Genomic DNA, 7698 nt, shown 5'->3' on the forward strand with positions numbered 1-7698 from the left:
AATGGCCGCCGTCTCCACCCACATACGAGTGCTTCTACACCTCAACCGACCGCCTTGTTGCCATGGGAACAGCAGCTGCCCGAAGCTGAGAGGTCTGAATCATAGAGGCGAGTGAGTGTGTGGTGGCGTCGTCAGGGCCAGAAATGTCAAAAACCTTCAATACGTCCAAAATGCGGGCTGACTGAGGCCTAGTGAGGCTTGTGTGGTTGGAGTGGGTGGGTGGGGGAAGGGGGGGGGAGGTGTTCAGAGCTTGGGGGGTTAGGATGAGGAGCAGGAGGAGGAGGAGGGCTGGGGGCGTCTGCCTTTGATCAGAAAAGACCTCATCATTGAGGAAACAGCACAAGGCCAAACTGCTGAACTACTCCCAATCCCTCCTCTTATATTACTCCCATCTACTCGACTGCAGAGGATGTGTGTGTGTGTGTGTGTGTGTGTGTGTGTGTGTGTGTGTTTACTGTCTCTTCCACCTTTCATACCGTCTCTCCTCGCACTAATCAAATCTACTCCTCCGTTTCCCCACCAGGAGGCAACGTCCATATGTGTTTTTCCCAAAAAAAAAAAGCGGGGAAGAAAAAAAAGGCACCAAGGGAATCAAAAAATTTTTTTTTTGAAAAAAAAAAAAAAAAAAAAAAAGAAAAAGAAAAAAAAAAAAAAAAAAAAAAAAAAAAAAAAAAAAAAAAAAAAAAAAAAAAAAAAAAAAAAAAAAAAAACAAACCCACCACCCCCTATATTGTTGTGTAGTCATGTGTACACCTTCAGAAATAAGCCACATGTAGCCAATTATTGCAACTCATTCCCCTTGGAAATGCCAGCAGCGCTGTTGGGCTGTATTTAGGGACAGTGGTGCTTTGAGCTACATGCTAACATAAGCCATTAACAAGGCTCACAATGACAATTTGGGTGCCAGATGAGCCTTATTAGGATTTTATTGGTGATCCAGATGTTAGATTATTGCTTTTCAGTCAGAACAGTGAAGCTAAGGATGATAAAGTCTTCATTGTTAAAGGGTTTGAGGGTTCGCAGGGTCAGGAAATCAATTCAACTTAAAGGGATACACCACCGTTTGTTGAAATAGGGCTCATCACGGTCTGCCCTAGCTGTAGATAGGTGGGCCAACGCATTTTTTGTGCATGCATTGTTTTAGTCCGGTGCAACACCAGCAGCTAGTTAGCTTAGCGTAGTGAATGGAATCCTATGTTGCCGGTTAGCATGTTGTGAGTAAAAGTGAGCCAACAAAAGACAAAAAAAAAATAATAATTACTTGCACTGAGACAAGAAATGTGTTGGGCCACCTATCTACAGCCAGGGGAGACCGTGATAAGCACTAGTTCAACAAACGGTGGCGTATTCCTTTAAAAGTGATAAGAATGATGCCTTTATAGCTGCAACAGCAAGCGTGAGAATTGTTTGTTTCGTTTTTATGCATTCAAGTGAGAGTTAGTTTGGTGGGAGAGTCATGAATTGTTAGAAACACACAAATCTTGATGTAGAGCATATTGTAAAGGCCAAAAAATATATGAGTATAACTCATTAGTGTTTATCTACAGTAGTCGGCAGGTAGGCCTTGAAAACATCCTGCAAAGACTGTGGTAGAAGCTGTATACTGAGCAGAACAGCTGTAAAAACACACACTCATTAAAAATATACACACTCATTAAAAATATACACACTCATTAAAGATACACACAAACAATAACAGACACAAACAGTGCCAGCGGAGGTGGAGCAGCAAAAACCGTCTGGGGAGCAAATGCTGCCAGACACCAGCGGTCCTGGTGGACGAGGCAGCAGGGGGCTTTCATATGCAAATCCTGAATGGTTTTCACGTGTACGTGTGTGTGTGTGTGTGTGTGTGTGTGTGTGTGTATGTGTGTGTGTGTGTGTGTGTTTTACAAACAAGGCCTTGGATGGTCTGTGATGAAGCGATGTGTATGCCTTTGGGAGGGACAGCTTATGACACCGTTAGTATGAGGATAGTAACGCTGACGCTGGCAGCATCCCACGCTGGTGATCACTCTTTTCTACTTTTGTCTACTTCACCCAATAGTTTCTCACTTCTCTCACCTTCAACGCCTCTCAAATGTGATGAGAGGGTCAAGCAGACGTTACAATGCAAAGATAAAATGGAGAGAGACAGAAAAAAGACATCCAGACATACTGTATAGTAGGAGTGACTCAGAGAGCTGCACCAGTGTTGTAAATGCTCATGACTCCTAATGGATGAGTTGTATGAGTGATCGCGGGGTGAAATCGGATGATCCATTACTCACAAAGTCAGACTGAAGACGTGGGTTGTGTTTGTTTTTTTATACTGGAATTTTAAATACTGAGGAGGAGAGAGCTGAGAGCACGTGTGGGGGGGGGGTGGGTAAGGTCGTCAGCAAAAATCCAAGATTGCAAATTGTGTGTGTGTGTGTTTTGGGCTGCTGGTCAAACAAAAACAAGGAATTTGAAGAAGCAGCTTGAGCTCTAGGACATTTCAACTATTTTCGGACATTTTATAGACCGGCATTTAGATGACGAAAAGAAAAGAAAGAATAGGCCTACCTAAATCAATCAAACCTGAAATGAATTGCTAGAAATGTTAGTTGCAGTTCAAGTTATAGATAGTATAAAAGGCTAGCATGCATGTCCTCTCTGTGTGTGTGTGTGTGTGTGTGTGTGTGTGTGTGTGTGTGTGTGTGTGTGTGTGTGTGTGTGTGTGTGTGTGGACACATTGTACTGTTACAGTCCCAGACAGGAAGCTGTAGCAGAGGTGGCGTTTGTCCCTCTCAGGTGTCCCAGGAGATCTGCATGTCATGTCTGGTTCATGTTTTCAGGACTGCAGAGAGAAATGCATCTCGGATCGATCTCATCAAACTTAAAACCCATTCAGAACATCAGCTCCACACCAGCTATTCAGAAAGGTCTAATGCATTGAATCCAGTGGTTTGAATAGGGAACAGTGTTATTTTACAGATAAGGCACATTTCATACACAATGACACAAAGGTGCTTTACTTCCCGCACGAAAGACATACAACCAAATAACAGAGCTGAAAGGAAAGACCAACAGTAGAAAAACAACATAAGTTGTAACATAACATAAGGTGTGGGCGATATGGATAAAATCCTCTATCATAGTATATTTTATAGTGCAATATTGTGTTATATAGATAGATATATTGGTAAGGGCTAGCTTAGCAGTTGAAGTTGTAAAATAATGAATGGATATGGATGTTTCAAATGCAGTTAAAATGATAAAAATCTGTCCTGCCACTGTGGAGATATATATTTCTTAAGTCATTAAAACAGTTTTGCCTGCAAATTTAGGTTTCAAGCAGCATAACATCAGTAGGCTATACACTGTAGGAGGGTAATTACAGTAAAAACATACTGACGCAGGGAAACACACACTGAACATTTGACCTACACTGTTATCCTGAATTAGTTGACTAGAAATGACTAGACATTGCGTGGAAACCCGTTGCCTTAAACCATCTTAAGTTTTTACACGAGGTGAAACTTAACAGGTCAAGTTGTATTAACACAGAGCGGTAAGTTGATACAGTAGAGAAATCAAATTTACATTAGTAGACATTACTTAAAAATCAATAGTAAACTAATTATTTTTTTCTTCTTTTCTGGAGTCATGTTGTCTAAAATAAGCATGTTAAGTTAAAGCTTTAGTGCATAGGCCTACCTTTTTTATATTAATGAACGTCCGTTACATTCAAGCCATTGCCAAATGAGATGATACAAAACTAACTAACTTTTGCACCCTTGTACTGATTCAGTAGACTTTTGTAAATATTTAACATTTTCTTAGATCATGTTGTATTGTATTACAGTAAAATTGTTTTTTTCTTGTACTTATTACTATTTTTTGTACTTATTACACACACACACACCAGCTTGACATACACACCAGCGCACAGGTATAAACATCAGGCCACTTACGTAGGCTACGGCGAAAGCTCTGCGGCCTCTGCAGAACCATAAAACAAGAATTGCTCATAGGGAGACAGAAACTACGCACTATAGCTTTAAACATGCAAAGAAACAACAAATATAAAACATTAGGCTAGTTATCACTACTGAAGAAATAATTCAATGATATAAACATTGTTTTTCCTTTATGACAATCTAGCTTTAAGAACAATATATTCCATACATTAGTTCCACATAACTGATATATAGCAACATAGATTAAACACTGACTTTCTACAATGTTTCTGCAAGAAAAGCTTCACTCAGGAGGCAGAGTTACTGATTTCCAATCTGTGGCCATTAAACATAACCTCACTGCCCAGAGGCCATCAATCCCCCCCCAGGTCTCCGTCATGGTACAACAATAAATGTAGATAAACAGGAACACTAAATCAGCCATACAAAACTAATCCACAGCTCCCTGTTCAGATGCACCAATCAAGGCCAGAGGGGGGGTGTCTAACTGTGTGTCAGTCACTGCTCATGCACACGTATTCATTCTCCAATGTGGGGGGAGGGGCTTAGGAGACCGTTTTGGGCTTTAGCAGAAAGGGGGGAGGGACTGAGAAGTTGTCGATGTTCAAATTTTTTGGCTAAGTCCTGGATCTTCACAATCCTACCTACAGCACCTTTAACATCCGTAGTTATCTCTGATTAATATGTGTGCACTGCATACTTAAGCTGATTATTACAAGCAACTAATGTGACAACAAAACATGAAAGAATAAGTAGTGACCACTAAAAAGTTTAATTACAACTAAATCTGGGTTTACAGAGTAGGGGAAAAACATTGCTGACAACATAAAACCTCTGAAATGTCTTCTTAATCTTGTCTTCTCAGTCATATTGAGAGGATAGCTGGGGAACATAGGACCCTGGGGACATAGAAACACTCCCCTACTAAACACTAAGTACAGCTGAAGCTGATGAGAATGTCATTCATTTTGCAGGTATTTACTCATAAACCAAAGTACTAGGTGAATATTTTTGCGGTGTGCCATAAATACCTGTAGCAAATGCAACAGCAGACATGCAGCCTCCTCATAGTCAGATAGGAGGATTTAAGATTGTAAAATGCAATGGAAAAAGTTTGAACTAGTTTTCAGTCCTCATTTACACCTTCCTCTAGTGAGCTTCTAACTTTCCATCTAGCCGCATATTCATTTTCATTTCAGACTTCAACTGTGCATGAGTGACAGCGCAGCATCGCCAGAAGTCTCTCATGTTGAGCCTTTTCACGTCACGTCACGCCAGTCCTTTGTTCTTGGAATTAAATGAGTCATTAGCAGATTATACTCTGTAATGCTATCCAACTGTAATCCGTGACCCACACGCTCGTCTGGAGGGCCCTGGGGTGTGTTCAAGGACTAGAAAAGAATAAAACACGTATACTATGGTTTGATGAGAAAGAAAGGTTGTTTTCATGGATCCAGGCTGAAGAGTGGCAGCCAGTGACATTCAGGGTGAAGGGTCACATCTGAGCCATGGGAGTCAACACACACACACACACACACACACACACACACACACACACACACACACACACACACACACACACACACACACACACACACACACACACAAACAAACTCTGTGAACCTATTTTAACACATTAGGATCATTTTATTCACTATGCCAGCCTGTAAAAACAAACAGCTGACAGTAATGTCAACAGAGCTCTGTCATGTCCATAGACTGTATGGTCAAGTCTGATGTCATAGTGATGTCATAAAAAAGTGTAGGCTATCTCTGCTTGGGTTTACATGGAAACTTGAATTTTTCAACAGAAAGCTTGTGTTAACTGCAGACATAGAGTGTGACGAACATTGGTGATTACCAGGCAGGGAGGGTCTAATGAAAGACACAATTGTATTGAATTATGGGAAGTGTAGGAGCCAGTGTTCTTAGAGGACTAAAAGTCAGGATATCTGTATTCTCTTCTTTGAGCCATGCTAGCGGTGTGGCTCAAATGTCTGTTGGTACACCTCTTTGATCCAGGCTGAAATATCAACCAATAACAACTACCACCATGATGTTTGGTTCAGACATTCATGTCTCCCACAGAAAAAATTGTAATGCATATGGTGATCCTCTGACTTCATGTTTAGTGCCACCATCACGAAAGAATTTTATTTTAACACTTTGGTTTTTGACTAAATATCTGCACCATACATTTCTGCATTAAAGCTGTATTGCGTAACTTTTTGATATTAATAAACGTCCATTTCATTCAAGCCGTTGCCAAATGAGATGATACAAAGCTAATTAAGACTATCAGCTCCACAAAACTCTCTCTGTATTTCTCAGTATGACTGTGTTCAGAATACTGGTATCGTCCGGTGACTTTCACGCACGCAGAAACTCGAGTGAATATAATGACCTCTTCTGAAGAGCCCATCATGTTTTTTTAATCCTCCGTGTCCTTCTTGGCTACTAGCAACTGTGTGGGGGAGGCGTGGGGGCGATGCGCGATCACAGAAGACTTGTATTACGCGGACGCGCCGACAGTTTTGTTGTCAATACTTAGAATTCCTCATGGGGGGGCGGCAGAAACTACGCACTATAGCTTAAATTTATGTTTAATGCTGATTAGCAAACGTTAGCATACTAGCATGCTAAACTAAGAACATGGTAACGTTGTTGTGAGCATATTAGCATGCTGACATTAGCGTTTAGCTCAAAGCACGGCTGTGTCTTGAGTACAGCCTCACATAGACTCGTTTAATCTGTTCCTCGCAAATCTCCCAACTTTACAAACGTGCAACACGTAATCCCTGGAGTAGTGCTTCGTGGGTAATGCTGCCGTTTGTTTTTTGACTTTGAGCCAGTTGTCTAGGTTGACCTCCAAAGGAATTCTGGTGTTATTGTAGTTGGAGGAATACAGTAAGCGCCCATTGTCTATTTTCAGAAGCCTTTAACCGTCTTTTTATTTACACGTTTCAGTCATGTGGCTACAGTGATGAACACTATGCCAGCATTTGTTAAAATATAAACTATTGGGCGAGCAGGCGCCCATATATAGAGGTTTACTCCTCGAGGCAGCGGCCGCAGGTTCGACTCCGCCCTGCGGCCCTTTGCTGCTGATGCCATTCCCCACTCTCTCTCACCTTTCATGTCTTCAGCTGTCCTGTATAAATAAAGGCCTAAGATGCCCAAAAAAAGAATCTTTAAAAAAAAAAATTTATATAAACTATTAAATCACACATTTCATTTGAGTCTATATTTTCTGCTATCTCAAAACACTAGACATACACAGTAATAAACCACTGCAACTCTACCATTCATATTCTAATGGACTATGGAAGCCCCTACATGTCCTTGTGTGTCTTTGTTAAATTCAACCCACATCATTTCATTCATGACGGCTTGGCTGGTGTCAGAAGATGCTGAATCTGATTAAAGTCTACTTCTGGCTCATAGAAAACAGTCTGTCTTATACCACCCATGACTAAAACCATTAGGACCCCAGGGCTATAACGGGGGTTTGCTGTGCTACTTTTATAGTCTGCATGCAGAAACAAGAGTCTGTGTGTGTGTGTGTGTGTGTGTGTGTGTGTGTGTGTGTGTAGCAGCAAAGTGATTTGTCACACTCGCAGCACACTTGGCTGAACAAAGAAGTCCCCTCTCGGCAACATCACAAAGCCCGGCTGTCGCTATGCCATGATTGGCTGAAAGCAGCTGCTCTGTCATGTGATTGGTGCACAGCCTGAGGGCTCAGTTATCATGAGTC

Source organism: Perca fluviatilis, chromosome 15, assembly GCF_010015445.1.
Source record: "Perca fluviatilis chromosome 15, GENO_Pfluv_1.0, whole genome shotgun sequence".
NCBI classification, from domain to species: domain Eukaryota; kingdom Metazoa; phylum Chordata; class Actinopteri; order Perciformes; family Percidae; genus Perca; species Perca fluviatilis.